General features: G+C 36.9%; 1 long non-coding RNA gene across 2 annotated transcripts in view; it reads left to right on the top strand.

The window, feature by feature from the left end:
• Positions 1-13,387: 13,387 nt before the first annotated feature.
• The window catches only part of LOC128659269 (uncharacterized), a 73,362-nt gene continuing 67,560 nt past the window's right edge, over positions 13,388-19,189 (top strand). For both annotated transcript variants that reach the window (XR_008402322.1, XR_008402323.1), the window contains exon 1: positions 13,388-13,625. This is a non-coding gene — a long non-coding RNA (uncharacterized LOC128659269). The remainder of the gene's footprint in view (positions 13,626-19,189) is intronic.

Raw genomic sequence — 19,189 nt, 5'->3', positions numbered from 1 at the left:
TTTTGCATGATTTACATTTTGTGGAGTGTTATACTTTTTTGGGGGGGAAATTAGAGAAGTAAGCAAAGTTCTTTTTTCTCATTGCTACAATGGTGGGATGTTGGTAAGGTACAAATTAAGCTTTTTTGTCAGAAATACACTGAGGATGTTACAAGAAGTATGAATGTAGCTGATAGCTCAGCATGCTAAGGCACTGTGGCTGAGCTCTGTAGCAACCCAAGGGTTGCAGGTTCGATCCCTGGTGAGGTCCACTAAGCCTTTCATTCTTCCGAGGTCGATAAAATGAGCCACAGTGCCTTAGCTGCTGCTGAGGGCTGCCACAGATGACAAGTGCCTGGACCTCTGCTCCTTTGCTGTGGATGAAGATGATGGACCTGCCTGGAAGAAGACTTTCTCTGCCAGCTTCTAAAACCGTGAGTACCTACTTGGGGCTTTAGTGTTAGGATATTTTTAATTTTTGAAGGGGTTTTGTTTTTTTAGATTAGGGTTTTTTAAGACAAATTTCAAAAAAGCTGAATGCCCTTTTAAGGGCAGTGAAAAAGAGCTGAATGCCCTTTTAAGGGCAATGCCCATACAAATGCCCTTTTCAGAGCAATGGGTAGATTAGGTTTATTAGTGTTATTTTTTTTTATTTTGGGGGGTTTGGTGGGGGTTTTACTGTAAGGGGGGACTTGGTTTATTTGTAATGTAAAGAGCTGTTAAACTTAGGGCAATGCCCTACAAAAAGCCCTTTTAAGGGCTATTGGTAGTTTAGCATTAGATTAGTGGGTTTTTTATTTTAAGGGGCCTTTTTTATTTTCATAGCGATTAGGTTTAATTTTTTATTTTGGCTAGTGTTGTTTATTATTTTTTGTAATGTTAGTGTTTTTTTATTTTCTGTAGTTAGATTAATGTAATTTTTTTGTATTTTTATTGTAATTAAAGGGGTTAATTTAGGGGGTGTTAGGTCAGGGGGCTTACTCATTAAATTAGTTTTTGCGTTGTGGGGGTTGGCGGTGTAGGAGTTAATAGGTAAATTAGGTTTAATGCGTTGTGGGGGGTTGGCAGATTAGGGGTTAATATATGTATTAGGTAGTGTGTGATGTTGGGGTTTGCGGATTTTCGTGTTAATAATTTTATTAGGAAGTTGTTGTTTTTTCTTAATACTTCGCGCGGGTGATTAGTTTATTTTTTCTTAATACTTCGTACGGGCTGATAGTTTTTTTGGTAAATACTTATTTAGGGAGCTTAGATTTTTTTTTTAATACTTATTGCGGGCGGTTAGGAGTTTTTTTAATACTTATTGCTGGCGTTATTTATTGTTTTTGTAATGCTCCGTTTGCCTTCGCTGCATCCCGATGGATTCCGAAAAAGGCAGGGTGGTGTGGATTCTTTCACCACCCTGCCATTTTCGGAATCCAACTGGATGCAGCTTCACTGTATCCAGGTGAGTTCTTTTGGCTGCGTGCACAGCCAACATTCCTTTGAGGATGCGTGCGCAACTGCCGACGGTGACGGACATTACAAAAGCAATTATAGTATAGATACGGAAAAAAATACATACAGTAAAATAAAATCAAAAATACTAAATACGTAACATAATTTACAAAATTTAGAGAGAAAAAGAGAGAGAAAGCAATCACTATCTCTACAAAAACGAAAAATGGAAGGCTGCTGAGCAACGGATAAAAAAGTAGGTTTTATTCCATTAAAAAATATATGACATAAAGACACAACAATGCAGGAAGGGTATTAGCCATCTAGATAGATTTGAGATTGTATATATATTAATGTATATTGATATCCATACATATATTTTCATATTAGTGTGTTTTCAATACTCATTTTTACAATCTATTAGATAAGTTTCTTTATATATTTATATATGATTAACTTCCATTCCAATTTTAGTTTATTTTCTAATACACATACATTTTTTACATATGTGTTTGTTCATGCATATATCTTGTTCACTCAAATGACCCCCTTAAACTTGATCTGACGAGAATATCTATTTTATCTATTTTTTTCTACTTTTTTCATGAATTATATGCACTAAATACATGGTTATAATGCTGTCTTTTATGAATAACTGAACATGGTTACCTCTTTAAGAATTACTTTGTGGTTTAGATATTTTCATTAATCTTTCACCATGTTATATATGTGGATGACATATATCAATTGTGCTCTAATATGAATTTATTATGTATTATGTACTAGGCAATATACAAGTAATATGTATTTGTTTTTAATATACAAACTATTGCATTTATACAGGGCAGACAACTTTAACAAATAGGGAGAAATTATTTGTGTGACATCTATTGTATTACGTCACTTAACAAATCTGTTTCCTATTGGTGCCTGGCCCTTTAAATGCATTAGCCTTTCTTACTTGCACTTAGCATCTATGAGTAAGCGCTTGTCTGCGCGAAACATGTTAGATGGTTAATACCCTTCCTGCATTGTTGTGTCTTTATGTCATATATTTTTTAATGGAATAAAACCTACTTTTGTACCTGTTGCTCAGCAGCCTTCCATTTTTCGTTTTTGCTGAGTCTTCTTGTGGTAGTCCTCCGCTTTTTGGTTGGCTCCACACACCCCTCTCCTGTCCTTGGTCTGGTCCGCTCACCCCGGTCCTTTGCGGAAGTACACTGCAGCAGCACCGCCTTCTCTCCTCTCAATCACTATCTCTACCACTAAAAAAAAAAACTAACAAAGTCCCTATGCACTATGCCTAAAACTAAAATAACACTCATCTTCACAACACCTACTAATCCCTAACACTAAACTATTTCTGACCCTGAAATGACCCTTCAGCAATCCCTAAGTCCCTCTATACTGACCCTATAGAAAGAAAAGGAGAGGAGAAAAAAAATAGTAAACTAATAACAAAACCAAAGTATTAACAGTTTCCCTAATAAAACAAAACTATACAAGTCTTCAGTTCCTCGCCTTTTGCTGTCAAGGTAAAAATCAAAAAAGCACCTTCCATGGATCAACCTGCCAGATCAATCACATCCTTTCTGAATACTAAAATGTTACTAACATCCCACAAGGTTTCCTTAACGCAACACACCAAAAACCCTAACACTGCACCCCAGTCATACTTATAATCATTTCCCAAGCGCTTTCTATACTTCTCTCACATACTCACAACTCCAGAATATATGCACCACATTCTCCATTGCCCCACAATGGGCCCTCGGACAACATGCATTCTGAACCAAACTTCTTTTATGCTGAAACTCACCTGGGTCCACGTCACATCCTTCTGTCTCTTCACTATAACCTTATCATTAACTCTACTTTTACACCATAATTCTCTGGACGTGCCTCTCAGACCATATTTCTGAACACACTCGTTCACCAAACCATAAAATCAAGGAATATTTAAACACACCAGGCACCTATTATCCACACAATTAAATTAAACTTACGCAAGACACTACTAGCCACATATCTAGCCATACACCCATCAACATTATCCTTCCTACTCATGTGCACTCACAAACTAACATACTTAAGAAAACTTTTAATCTCAGTTATATTTCTTCCACCCTTCTCTTTCGCACACACAATGTTCTCCCTATTCAGCCTCTCCATTCGGAATATATATATATTTATACATATATAAGAAGGAGTCCTGACTGAATGACTGACTGACTGAGTGATTCATCAATGCCCAAGCTCAAACCATTTAACCTAGGAACATGAAATGAAGGTACATTGTTTTTATGACTTAGGCACCCACTAAGGAAGGATTTTTGGAAATGACGTCCCTAAGGGGGGTGATTTTTTTTTGAGGATACCAATATCTCAAAATCCGATGAAGTTACAGACATGAAAATTGGTATTTAGATTCTCCTTGAAAAATAAAGAAACACCTGTCTTACCATTTCCCCAAAATCCACTTAAGGGGGTCAAAAGTGGGGGGCTGATTTATGTGGATACCTATATCTCAAAAACCAAAGAAATTACAGATGTGAAAATTGGAATTTATATTCTCCTTGAAAAATAAAGAAACATGTGTTTTACCATTTCCCCAAAATCCACTTACGGGGGTCAAAAGGGGGGGGGGGGGCTGACTTATGAGGATACCTATATCTCAAAAACCAAAGATGTTACAGGAGTAAAAATTAGTATTTCGATTCTCCTTTAAAAATAAAGAAATACTTGTTTTAACATTTCCCGAAAATCCACTTTAGGGGGTCAAAAGGGGGGGCGTGATTTATGAGGATGCCTATATCTCAAAAACCAAAGATTTTACAGACGTGAAAATTGGTATTTAGATTCTCCTTGAAAAATAAAGAAATAAGTGTTTTAACATTTCCCAAAATTCCACTTAAGGGCGTTCAAAAGGGGGGGCAATTTATGAGGATACCTATATCTCAAAAACCAAAGATGTTACTGACATGAAAATTGGTATCTAGATTCTCCTCGAAAAATAAAGAAACAAGTGTTTTACCATTTCCCCAAAATCCACTTAAGAGGGGTCAAAAGTGGGGGGTTGATTTATGAGGATACCTATATCTCAAAACCCAAAGATGTTACAGATGTGAAAATTGGAAATTAGATTCTCCTTTAAAAATAAAGAAACACATGTTTTAACATTTCCAAAAAATCCACTTAAGGAGGGTCAAAAGGTGGGTGATTTATGAAGATACCTATATCTCAAAAACCAAAGATGTTACAGACGTGAAAACTGGTATTTACATTCTCCTTTAAAAATAAAGAAACACGTGTTTTAATATTTCCCGAAAATACACTTAAGGGTAATCAAAAGGGGGGATGATTTATGAGGAATCGGGATACCTATATCTTAAAAACCAAAGATGTTACAGACGTGACAATTGGTGTATGTTTACATTTGCCTTTAAAAATAAACGCATTTTAACATTTCCCAAAAATATAGTTAAGGGGGGTCAAAAGGGGGGAGTGATTTATGAGGATACCTATATCTCATAAACCAAAGATGTTATAGAAGTGAAAATTGGTATTTACATTTTCCTTTAAAAATAAAGAAACGTGTTTTAACATTTCCCAAAAATACAGTTAAGGGGTGTCAAAAAGGGGGGGGGGGGGGGATTTATGAGGATACATATATCTAAAAAACAAAGATATTACAGATGTGAAAAGTGGTATTTAGATTCTCCTTTAAAAATAAAGAAATAGGTGTTTTAGTATTTCCCGAAAATCCACTTAAGGGGGGTCAAAAGGGGGACTGATTTATGAGGATACCTATATCTCAAAAAACAAAGATGTTACAGACATGGAAATTGGTATTTAGATTACAAGAACACAGAGAATTAATGGAAACTCAAGAAGTTCATGTCAGCGAGTGTGCAATCCGAATGGGCACACACGTGAGGGCACACGTCGTTGTGAGTGGTCGCTTTTTTTTTACAAATCACAAAATCCACATGAGCAAAGCCGCGGGCAACAGCTAGTTCCAAATAAACAGAAAAATAATTCACACAATCTTCCTCAAACCATCATATCGGCAGGAAATACACAATTCACATACAACAAAATTGGAATCAACACAGCCTTTGCCACAAGCACCTTGCCTTCCATACTCAGACTGCTCAACAACCAGGGGCATAACTAACAGTAGTGCAGAGGTCGCACCTGTGACTGGGCCCGGCAGGTACAACCCTCAGGGGGGCCCAGCTTCAGCTCAACAAACTTTTTTTTCCCCACAAACATTTTTTTTTCAACACTCTTGTTTTTAAAAAGTTTTTGTTTCCCATCATTTTTTTTCAGTGGCTGCGTGCCCCTAACAGTTTTAAAATAAGAGCGTTGACGTGGGTTACCATGGCAACGCTCTGAAACATTTTCTGCTGAGCGCGGGAAAGGAGGCTGGAGCCTGGAGCTGTCTGTGCGTGAATCAACGCAGCCACCAGCCAGTAACGCAGTTGAAAGCGTAGAATGTTTGTGAAGTGAAGGGAAGTAAGAAGAGGTAAGTCAGTGCGTTGCTGAAGTACCTAGCTAGTAGAATCTAATTCTACTCGGTCATTTAACCAACCAGGCAGTCGGCAGAAAGAAAGCAAGTTGTGTGTGTGAAGAGTACTGTAGGAGAGTGCATGGTGGCTGTCACCTGGGTTGAGCATAAGGGTGCGTGCATGTCCGTATGCAACTAGGGTGCAAAGGATACCTGGGGCATGTAAATGACAGTAGAAGACCTAATGGGTGTATGTACATAAGAATGCCTGAGGAAATGCATATGTACAGTATGTGAGAACCTCCCCACCCAGAAGCTCTGCATTGAGCACCATTTGTCCTGCTACACTTAGTCTCCTTGTGTGCTAGAGCTGGGAAGGAAGTCTCAGGTGACATTATTAGTGACTCAGTGGGTACTATCCACCTAAATGTCACCAGTCACGTAGATTAGTGCGGGAGGATAGAGAAAAAATACTGCCTGCAGTGCTTGGTTTGTGCTTCTGGTGGGAGGCTGCTCAAATGCTGGTGTTTCCCACTGCCAGGAGGAACAATGGGATTTTTGTAAGTAAACAAAATGCATTCAAGTTACAAATAGAAATGATGATCAGCTTAATTCTGCTGAATGTTAAATTAATGTACTTGGCACAAATACCACAAATTAAAGCCTCTGCTGCAAGCTTATGGTGAAAACTTTTATATTAGGCTCCTGAAAACTGTTTCATTAAATTGATCATTTAAAAAAAAAAAAAAAAAAAAAAAAACATTTTGAATAAGGCAAATTTGGGCAATAAATGTTCTCAGCTGTAGGGTAGGTAAGGTAAGTACAGAGTATTCTTCTGTTAAATGAATGTTGTTTACATGTACCAGCATAAATTTCTATCAGCCAGAAAAATAATACTGTAGATTATGTTGCAATGTGAGTGTTTTTTCTCTTAACTATGCAATGGTTTAGACAGACCCCAGAGCAAGCCAGGGATAAGGGGCATAGAGAATTGCTTTCCTGTATAGACTGACAGAAGTTTCTTTATCTCTGGGTTGTATGTGCTGCTCTGTAGGGACATTATTGTCCATAGTGCTACATGACAGCATTGTCCCTTCTGCAGATAAAGACATATCTCATGTCCCCCACCTCTGATGTGTGACAGCTCCCTAAAACTAACCCCTGCTCCCTATCAAACAGCTTATGAGAGCCTTCCTTCCCTGTTAGCTATAGTCTATGTGCAGATAACTTAATTCAACCCATTGTGCTTATTCCCTGACCTCTGCAATTATCTAGAGTTTAACTGATGATTATTTTGCCAATATTTAAACAGCTAATGAAACTTTAAAAAAATACATCTAGATGTTATTCTCAGACTAATCTTTTCTTTGAATGCATCATTCTATATAGCATTCTATATAGCATTTATTTTGCTTAATGTCCCTTTAATTCTTTACATTTTGTTGATATGGTTTCAATAACATAATTTATTAAGTCTTCGCAAAATTTAATAAAGGTGGCACTATATAGATTTAGGATGTTTAGAGTAATTCCAATATTAAATATAGGCAAGTAGATAAAGTGAAACAGTATTGTAAAGTTCCACTGAAATTGGAATGGATTTTTTTTTTTTTGGGGGGGGGGCCCTTCATGTATTCTTGCACCTGGGCCCTGAGGTTTCTAGTTACGCCTCTGTCAACAACCAAAACCATTTGTGGGCTATTTTCCCTAGAGGTCATCTGTGGGTAGGTCATCTGTGGGTAGGTCATCTGTGAGAACTACAAGGCTATCCTGTGACTCTATACAGTTGAAGGAGAGGCTTTTATTACACTTTGCTCAACCCTTATTTTTGCTACATGTATCACTTATGTTTTATAAGCATTTTACTGATCATTAATGCATTTATTCACCTATTATAGCATTCATAACTCCTACCATAACATTGAAGCAAGCACTTATTCTTGAAGTATAGGGCGTGAACACAGATGTGTAAGTGGCATGGCTGCATGCCCACATTGATATTAGCTGGAGGACCTTAAAGGGATGTTAAACAATAAATCCCTGGACATACTGGATTTTGTTAAAAGAATGGAGTCCTATGTCTCCCATGTCCACGGGTCCACAGACCTTCAGTCCCAAATTTGGGCACTTCGCCCAAAGTAATTCCCCCTACAAACACTTTGGGGACTTTAGGTTCCTCGGGTTAGCTGTAACCAGTGCTACTAATGTCCTCCTGCCCATTCCCCCTTTCTTCCCCTTATCTGAACCCTCCCAATCTCCCCCGCTCCTATCCCTTGTCGATGTATACCCCCCTCCCTTTTTTTTTTTTTTTTTTCTCCTTTTTGGATAGCTTGACACAGTTTCCTTTTTTTCTTTTTTCTATGTATAATCTGGTTAACATTTCTGATTGTCATATTTTATGTTTAAGCTATAATTTTGGTATGAACATTTATGGTGATGAAACCTCTATACACTAAGGAGTTTGCTGACTTAAATGGGTTATTAATAATATGGGTCTTTTTCCACAACAAATGGACTTTTGCACCCTCCCATGGAGAGGTGGGTATAAGATTATTGACCAACAGACACCGAACATGGACTTAAACATCCAGCATTCTCTCACTTGTGCTCCTTATTTTATGTGATTGTTTTATATAATACTACCTCTGGTTAATCCTGTTATTCCTGTTGTATGTACTATTGATATGTATGTACATGCTTTTGATGCTCTTATGTTCATTTATCTTTTAAAACAATAAAAACTATTTAAAAAAATAAAAAAATAAAAAATAAAACAATAAATCCCTGCTAGATATGGTGATGCATTCAATGCAAAGATTAGCATTAAAATAATATGTAGATGGAGGGCGGAGCCAACGCCTAAGGAGACAAGACGCAGCTTCATGAGACTCCTGTAAATATGTTTAAAAAACCTGCAAATTCAAGTAAAGTTGCCATGAGGAAATGTATTTTTTTTTGGCAGAGGCTCTCTTATAGATCTGGCAGCATACAGATGCTGATATTTTGATTACTATCCCATGCAAAGGCCTGCTAGAATAGCCACATGGTAAAACACTGCGCAGCTCTGGGAGTTATCTTTTGAATATAGCTGCTTGCTTTGTGCCACTGAGACTTTTCAGGGTAAGACTGTTCGTGTATGCTGTCGCAATGTCTTATACCTAAGGGGGTCAGATTAGTGGACACAGCGATTCCTCTCCACAATTTTGATAGCGCCTATAAAAATAAAGAAACAAAAGGAAAACAATGGAGACCACCACTTCCATATTAGAGGAGATTGGTTTACTGCTTCGGGAGCACCACTTAGCTTTTTCAGAAGCACTAAACAACGCTGTTATACCTCTAAGAATCAAAATCACTGAAAAACAAAGCGGAGGCAGCGAGACTGAGGGGTTGCCGCCATTGCCTCCTGCCATTTCTACAGCCATGAGTGTATCGGTCAAAGAAGGAGGATTCTTCTGGGAATGCCAGCAAGCTTCACCCCTGGTCTTGTTTGTGAGGACGAGTTCGGCAGCATTTAAGGTTCTTGACCCTAAGGACAATGGTAACTGCCATGCTGGTCAGCACAAAGCCCTAAGAGATGATAGCTGGAAAACAGAAGAGAGGTCTTCCCCACTAGATTACATCACTACCGTGCTACTTACCCACTTGAAACAGCCACATAGGAATGGGATGAAAGGAGTTCAGCTGCTTCTGATCTCTATTGGATTCTGGATTCATGGCACAGTTTGTGTTGCTGGAAGGGGAGGATTTGCAAGTCCGGCCACATTGAAGCCCCGGTATAATAATAATACTTTCAGACTGCGAAAAAAGAGTGGAATTGGCTAAGCTGGGTCTAGAGATACTGCTCCCTTGTAGACTAATGCTGGCTTGGGACGTTTATGGTAACTTTTTCTCTCACATCATGGTTACCATATTATGATAAGTGACAATTGGAAATACTTGGTTGTCGCATTGGTCATTGTCTTCAGGGTTACTAACTTCTTAGCAACTAGCAAGTCTAATATAAGATATCTATGTCTTCCTTAATGTGCCGTTCCTTTAGTTCTAGTTGGAAGAATGTGTACACTTTTCTGTAGCTAGGCTATTAGTTTTATGTAATTTAGCCTTCTTATTCCATGCTTAGTCACTAATTCAATAGCTAATGCTCTATGGGATGTGTATAACTGTTTCAGATTGATATTATTATACAATTGTACATACTAGTGAATAGACTTGAAAATTACATATCACTTTAAATGAAGATACCATGCTGGATTACTTTAATTGTTTTCTAGTATAGCAGTCTCTATTCTCACACCCTACTAGGGAAAAGGGGCACAAATTAAGCCGTTGACTTTATTTTATTGCATCTTCAGAGTCGCTAACTTGTATTAGGGCTACTAGCTGGACACAAAAAGGTTTTTTGCACCCTAAATTTGCTTTTTAATTTAGGAAACGTTGTTCCTTGTTCTCTAATATCAAGGCGGAGACATGTTTGTGTGGTTATAATTCTTTAAAATTAATATTCTGGGGGGCACTGTGTATCTAGCAATATTTATGTTCTGATTATAAGTCACTTTTTCACTAAGATGTTGAGATAAGTAAGTTCATTATACACTTAAATCTTTGATTAGATGTCATCTACAAGACTACAATTATTTAAGAAAGGCAAAGAGCCTTCACTTTTATATATATATATCATGGTTTATTTTTATACTACGCTTAACTACAATTACTATCTATAATGTTGGGTATTATGTGTATTATTTCAGTGTTTTCCTGTTGCTGGGTGTAGGGCCCACACTTTGGGGACAGGATTTACACCTGCATTTCTACCCTGGGCTAATGTATATGGTAATATTTGTTATGTATTTGGAAGTAGTCTTAGCTTTATATTAATTTAAGAGATCAACTCTTGTTCAATCACAATTTCCTATGCACCAGTGTCTAACCAGGCATATTATAATAACCCCACTAGTTCTCTTTTTGTTAATAAGCCTTACAAGATTATTTATGTTATGTAAATCGGTTGGCCTCCTGCCCCCCCACCCCCATATAGTATTCTGGTTCTTTATGATTTAGACCAGAAACTTACTTTGCAGTTTCCCTTGAGAATGACCGCACTTATCAGCAATATACTTTATATACCTAAGCTCTATAAAAAAAAAAATATATATATATATATATATATATTTTATTTTTATTTTTTTTTCTCACAGCAATGTAGGGCCATATAAAACATTTTGTTTAAAGGAAAAAAATCAAACAAAAATTCTTTAATGTTACAATATATTTCTTTTTGGTTTCATCTGGTATTCTGTTATATAACTGTTAAACGTGTGTTATTTGTGAATAGGGGTACTTTATGTTTATATGCTTATACCTTAGATATGAATCCCCTTTCAAACAAAACAAATAGGAAAAGAAAAAGAGGTTTATTGCGCATTATGGTACTTGAATATACAGTGTTTTTTCTGAAACTTTTTATATCCTAGCATTTTGAGATGTATGTGATGTAAGTTTAATTTCTTGTACCTTGGTGCCTAAGTGTATACGACTAGAGTTTATTTTTTCATGTATTGTATTTTATTTCCTGTATGTATTTTAATTTTCAAACCTCAATAAAAATATTAAGGAAAAAAATAAATAATAATATGTAGATGGATTTTTACAATTATAAGTGTAAAGGTTTAATTTAATGGGTGTGCCTTGTGTGAACTAGTTTTCTAGTTCACTGAAGAGGCCCAAAGAAGGCCAGAACAATCGTCTGGGGTTGCCATGTTCCTTGTTCAGAGAAGGATTGCCTGGTATTTCGGGACTGGACTGACCTTGTTAGACGGACTTAGACTGATATACTTCAGGAACGTTCTTCTCTGTGAAAAGCACAATTGGACTAAAAGATGCTGCTCCTAGGCGGTACATTTCCATAGAACAAGGCATTGAGCTGTTCTTTGAACTGTTGAGAGAGCGCTTCTCTGTCGGTATGTAGTGTTCTTTTTATCTCTCTGCAAACAAGTCTGTGTGGAATCACTTTTAATAAATACTATGTTCCACACAGCCTTGATTGAGCAGTCTCTTTTATTGCCTGTTTCATAAATGTACCTAATTGATCTCACAAAGAAAAATAGAGAAGAGGAAACTTAAAGGGACACGAAACCCAATTTTTTTCTTTCATGATTTAGAAAGAGCATGTCATTTTAAACAACTTTCTAATTTACTTCTATTATCTAATTTGCTTCATTCTCTTGATATCACTTGCTGAAAAGCATATCTAGATATGCTCAGTAGTTGCTGATTGGTTGCTGCACATAAAGGCCTTGTGTGATTGGCTCACACATGTACATTGCTATTTCTTCAACAAAGGATATCTAAAGAATTGAGAAAATTAGATAATAGAAGTAAATTGGAAAGTTGTTTAAAATTGTATGCCCTATCTGAATCATGAAAGTTTAATTTTGACTAGACAGCCCCTTTAAATTAAAACATGAAGGTCCCCATTACTTTATAGAAACTCAGTAGAATTTAGAAAAACAATAATTTTAATAGATAAATTAAGGGGAAAAAATGATAAAATAAATAATACATTTATATTGCAAAGTTTTATTTTAGCTACACAAAACTCAAGATTTTATATTACAATCTCAATATTTAATATCCCTTTAAAATTTCAATAACATATAATCTACCCCTTTCTCTGTTATCTGGTAAACTCCAAAATGTCCAGGACATTCCTAGGTAATCTGGGTAAAGGTTTTCTGCAAAATAGATGTCAGTAAATTTATATTCCTTAATCTATGAAGGTCCAACAAATATACTAGAAAACAAAATGATCATTAAACATCAGAGTGTGCAGGATAGAATGTAAGTTTTTTAGTCCAAAAGATAAAAACAGACAATAAAGTCCCTTTGAAATCATCAAAGTCATTTTTTTAACACATTCACAGTATACATCAAGGTTTAAGATACGGGTTGCAAAACAGCATGTACAATATGTCTCAACAGTGTTTAAACTGTAATTTTATTTGCATTCTTGGGGTACTAGTTTTGTTCTCATTATATTTTTTGTTGAAAAGCATGCCTAGGTGGGCTCAAGAGCTGCTGATTGGGGGCTGAACATATATGCTTCATGGTATTGGCTCAATCAATGCTTTCAGCTGGCTCCCAGTAGTGCGTTGCTGCTTCTTCAACAAAGGATAACAAGAGAATTAAGCAAATTAGATAATAGAAGTAAATTGGAAAGTTGTTTGGGTTTCATGTCACTTTAAATAAAAAAACGTACATTTCATAGAAAATTATTTAGATTTTTCTGTTAAATAATCTCTTGAATAGATGTAGTGCGTAAGTAACAGGAACATTTGACAGTTCCTGCCACCTACTCAGTCAGTATAACACAGCATCAGACAGACATTCCTTGCTGTCTTGCACCATCCCGGAAACACTGTGTGCTAGCTCGGTCACAACCTCACGTCCTTTTCTCACATCGCCTTTAAACATTGAGTTTACTGAGTTTAAAGCTGGCAAAAAGTGTCACGGTTGGTAACAGGTGGAATCTGTAATGCATACAGCAGTGAAAGGAATTTTGCTTTGCATTCTTGCGGCTTGTGGAAGAAGTCAGACATCAATTTGCTCACAGGAAGCACAATAATTACTGCAGTACGGTAAAGATAAATAATTAGCAATGTGAGCAAAGGTCAGATTTTGTTTCAAAGTAGTTATTACAGTAAGTACCTTATACATGTGGGATATCAAGCAGATTATTGTACGGTTTTAAATTATGTAAATGTAACATTATGCTATAGTGCTGTAAATGCCTTAACATTATAGTAAATAAATCTAATCAAATAAAATACATTTATTTAAATATAATAGAATAGCATAATCAACAAATGTATAATAAAAAGACAGTAAATCACACTAACTTTTGATTTCAAATGAGAAGCAGATTTTTTTCAGACAAATTTCAAAGTTTTCTTTCATTTTCCTGTCTCCATGTTTCATGTAACAACTGTTAGCCAATCAAAGAGTCATGTATGCATATGAGCTTTGAACTCTTTCCTCTTCAACAAAGAATAACAAGAGAACAAAGTAATTCTGATAATGGAGATACATTTTTTTTTTTTAATTGTGTGCTCTATCTGAATCAAGAAAATGTATTTTTGACATTCATGTCTGCATTATGAGTAATTAGAGGCAGTGATGGATTGACCGTCGGGATACCAGGAGTTTTCCTGGTGGACCGCCAGTGCCTTAGGGCCACGCTTGGAGGTCACAAAGCGAGCCTTGTGTGCATGTGAAGTGCATTTATTTAAGTCTGCTCCGCTCCTGCTGAGGGTGTTTGGGGCAGATAAGTGGCCCCTTAAAACAACTAAGGCCTCGCTTCCATTGAGTCGTTAAAAATGGAGCCGTAAGCTACCGAAGCGGCCGACAGCTAAAAGTAATTTACGGCTGCATTTTAGTACCAGGTTTCCATTGAAAAGATTAGCGTGTTGCGCGCAGTCGCTCTTTTCGTGTAGCTGTAAGTTAACGTTGTGTTAACGCTTCCATCTGACGTCGGATTTCTTGAAAATCAATTAGTTGCTAAGGTAACCCGACCTTACGCTATAGAATTTACGTTTAACGTCCGTGCTTCTTACCTGTGATCGCCTCTCAAGAAAAATAAAAAAACACTTATCCATATTTTTAATAATCAAATTATATTTAACACTTCATAAATATAAGTAATATTTATTGCTGCCCTAGGCATAGGTCTAGTTTGCATTCTGTAGATATGTTCTTGCATATATTATTATATTTAAATATATACTGATATTTCTATTAGAATATAAGTTCAACTATTTCTATACATGAGACAACAATAAATATTACTTATAACAATTTATTTCTACATTAAAACACTTGCATTATTTGCAAGTTTTATAATTTCAATAGAAAATAGGTCTCAAAAAGCACAATTTTCCTCTTTTACACCTAGTTGAGCTGGGGGTAATATTTCTCAATGTATCGACAGCCTCCGACAATGTATTAACGGTTAGAGCTTTCATTGGAAACCTGGTATAATTTATCGATTAACGGCTTCTATTACTTTCTATGGGACGCGAAGATCTTTTCGGCAGCCGAAGTCCGGCTGCCGATATTGAGGTATAACGCGCCATTGGAAACAGTCGATAAACGATATTGCTTCCGACAGCATATTTATCGGTTTGCGAGTGCACGCAAACTGAATTACGACTCAATGGAAGCGAGGCCTGTGTTGGCAGCAATGGAGAAACAGTGGAGCAGATCTTTAGAATAAGTTGCTCCTGATTGACTCACTGGATTTAACTATGTGTTTAACACTTTGAAGAGATATTCCTGAATTTGTACACACATAACAACTTGCATAGTAATTGGAGTATTAGAATGGCAGGGCTAGGTTAAAAAGTAAGTTACAGTGTATCTTTATTAGAAGGGATCAATTAAAGTCCAAATAAAATAGGGCTTAGATTCTGGACCTGATTTTCAAACATAAAGTTTACCATCACTTTAAACAAATTAAAAACTAAAAGAAACAGGTATATGTCGTGGTTTTCCAGTAGGTTTTTGCAGGGATTTGTAGTAGAAACTATTCTGCTAAATAAAGTATTGTCTTTTTTTTTTTTTGCATGTCCAAAGAGCAAATTTTGAAAAACCAATGAATTCTTCAGAATGCTGATAGAAAGGTGTTTGGGGTGTTAAAATATCCTCATACAATATAAAACAAAGAAGGTCAGAATTTAATTGCAGGTAAAAATGTTTATTGAAAATATAGATATGAACAAACTAGGTACATAGAGGCTGCACTCCCACTTATCTAATGCATTTCGCATATGGTCACACATCGTGGCCGGACTGTTATCCAACGGACATTTGTCCGCCTGACATTTGTGTGATGGATAATATTTCAACAGACAAAAGGCCGTTGGATAACAGTCCGGCCACGAGATAGATAGATTAGATAGAAAGATTAGATAGATAGATAAGTATAGATACCGTTTTACCCAGACAAAGAACCACAAGACGTGCGTGGGACCCATGGTTAGGTTCCCAGAGGTGGTTGCGGCGCCTGAGGCTCTGATTAGAACAGAACACTCTGGAGCGTATCTGCACTTGGCCGAAATCGTGACATAGTCTCACGGACATATGTCTGAAGGACAACTGTGCTTTGGCATTCTGTCCATCTGCATTCTATCCGAGAACCGTCACATGTACTTGCTCATAGATAAATTGGCAACTGTACACATTAAGATATATTAAAGGGCCATAATACCCAAATGTTTAAACACTTGAAAGTGATGCAGCATAGCTGTAAAAAGCTAACTAGAAAATATCTCCTGAACATCTCTATGTAAAAAAGAAAGATATTTTATCTCAAAAGTTCCTCAGTAGCCACCTCCCATTATAAAGGATTTCTAAGCAGCATTTTAGTGTGTTTGTCCTGGGACATCTGAAGGGACTAGCATCGTGCACTCTCATATTATTTCACCAATCAGGTAAAGGAAGCTTACTATGAAATCTCATGAGAGTGAAGTCAAATCTCATGAGATCACAGTAAGAGTTCATGACCTCAGCACTGCTGATGCTGATTGGCTGCTGTTCATTTCTTCATTTTTTTTAATTTTTTTACCTGCAGCTGAGAGCAGCTGAGTATAACTTTTTACACAGAACTTACTCTGCTGAGCTGAGGAAATTGTGAGGTAAAATATCTTCCTTTTTTACATAGAGATGCTCAGGTGATATTTTCCTGTCAGCTTTTTACAGTTATACTGCATCAGTTTCAAGTGATTTAGCATATGAGTATTATGTCCCTTTAAGGAACAGGCAACCAATGAGGGCAGGTTATTTACTTCCCAGCAAGTGCCATTCATTTTCTAAACTTTATTGATCCCTTAGGGCTACACTGTCCTCATTCAGTGCCTAAATATACTAATACACATGAAGAATCTAATACAAAACATAAAAATATTGTTATTTTTGAGCCGCAAATGCATATGTAAAGCTTTTATCACTGGGTTTCCATATGAACTGGAATGGGTAAGAATGTGAAAACTATAAAAAAAAAAAACATGCAATGCAAGGGAATTATGATTGATTGGAACGTAACTCATTTTTACCATGTAAGTAAAGCTGAAACTCTGCAAAGTGTCATTGGCCATTCCTATTGCTGTAGCTTCAGGCGTAACTGAAATTCTTAGGTGTCTGATCCCTTAATAGTGAGAGACAGCTGCTGCTCTGCATAGGCCAAGGGCATCCTAGACAGCACACGCTGTGGAATGATAAAAGTCCAAGTCATGTAGGGAAAGCTATGCTGAGTCAGAACCTGTTGTCTTCCTGGATTCTCTTCCCCAGTCATTTCAAGATGTTATTTGACACAAGATATTTCCTATGAGAGAATTACCTATTTCATACATGACTCAATAAATATTATGAGATAGTGGAAGAAACAGCTGCTCCCTGTACAGGAAATCTGTTAGATGATTAGTGCACATGATGAAGCAGACTATGATGCCTATTTATCAAGGGTCTGTCGGACCTGATCCGACAGTGCAGATCAGGTCCATCAGACCTCGCTGAATGCGGACAGCAATACGCTCTCCGTATTCAGCATTGAACCAGCAGCTCTTGTGAGCTGCTCGTGCAATGCCGCCCCCTGCAGATTCGCGGCCAATCGACCGCCAACAGGGGGGTGTCAATTAACCCAATCGTACTCGATCGGGTTGAATTGTGGTGATGTCTGTCCGCCTGCTCAGAGCAGGCAGACAGGGTTATGGAGCAGCGGTCTTTAGACCGCTACTTCATAACTGCTGTGTCTGGCTAGCCACAAACAAGAGAGGGTTTTGAGAAGAGGCACGAGTGTTAGATAATCTGAAAACCTTCGAGTTAAATCACAGTTTCCCCTATTAGATTTCTACTTACTATCCCCAATCAATAGGAGATAAATGCCACGTATGTTATAAGTTAGAGAAGTCTCTCTGTGGATTTGGTTATGAGAGAAAATAAAAAGGAGAAAATAGTGATAGTGCAATATTGTTTTAATAAAAGATCTGCCAGTGTAATAATAAACGGTGCACTCACATTACATGCCCTCAATGCAGAATGAGGTAACAAAAGCACGCAATGAGTTCACATATTATTTGTATCTTGGTTAGGGATTTTCTACCTCCAAACCCCACTGGATATTACTCAGTTCATATATTCTAACAAACTCGAAGTCCAATTGTAGTTTAAAGTTCTAGGCGCCGATCCCAGATCCATCGCACTACCTACGAAATGCATAAAGAATGCTATTAACCCTGTTACAATTAGATAAATTTAACTTTTAAGCTACAACTATTATTATCATTTTGCATAATTGAATATAACAAAGTACATCATTTCTATTTAATTCACCACTGACTCTAGTGTCCCCCTACATATACCATATATTGTTGCATTAACTATACCTCAAAGCTTTTCCTCTGCTCTGTAGTTGGATATTATATATATTTATAGGTGTGTTTGTGTGTATATATATATATAAACAAAATATATGTGTAAGTACTGACAAGTATACCAGATAACTAAATATTATTTGAAACTTGATGAGAGAATACAAAAGAATCAAATAACCAGATTAATGTTTGCTGTTATCGGTAGTTTAAAAAGGGTAGGCTGGAAAACCCTTGAATGCTGCTATCTATAAAATAGACTGAACCTTTAAAGTCACTAAAATAAAGGAAGTCTATATAAAGTTTTATGTGTAAAAAAGATGATTTTAGACAGCGCTTTCAAGGGAGAAGAAATGGTACACCCAAAAATTGCTTTTATTTTAGTAATTTGAGTATTTTTATACAGAGTCTTTTAAAACTAGGATACCGTTCAATTAGACTTTTGAATGAAACTTCAAGCATCCATTCACCTAGATTACGAGTTCTGCGTTAGAGGCTATGTGGTGCTAACGAGCAGTTTTCTCTCACTGCTCACTTACCTACAGCGCTGGTATTACGAGTTTTCAGAAACCCGTTGTTAAAATGAAGATAGAAGATGCCATCTGGATGAAGACTTCTGCCCGTCTGGAGGACCACTTCTGCCCGGCTTGGATGAAGCCTTCTGCCCGTCTGGAGGACCACTTCTGCCCGGCTTGGATAAAGACTTCTGCCCGTCTGGAGGACCACTTCACCCAGCTTGGATGAAGACGTCTCCCGGTAAGTCGATCTTCAGGGGGTTAGTGGTAGATTTTTTTAAGGGTGTATTTGGGTGGGTTTTATTTTTTAGATTAGGGTGTGGGCG

The sequence above is a fragment of the Bombina bombina genome, chromosome 5, assembly GCF_027579735.1.
Source record: "Bombina bombina isolate aBomBom1 chromosome 5, aBomBom1.pri, whole genome shotgun sequence".
Lineage (NCBI taxonomy): Eukaryota > Metazoa > Chordata > Amphibia > Anura > Bombinatoridae > Bombina > Bombina bombina.
This window is presented reverse-complemented; position numbering and strand designations above follow the sequence as displayed.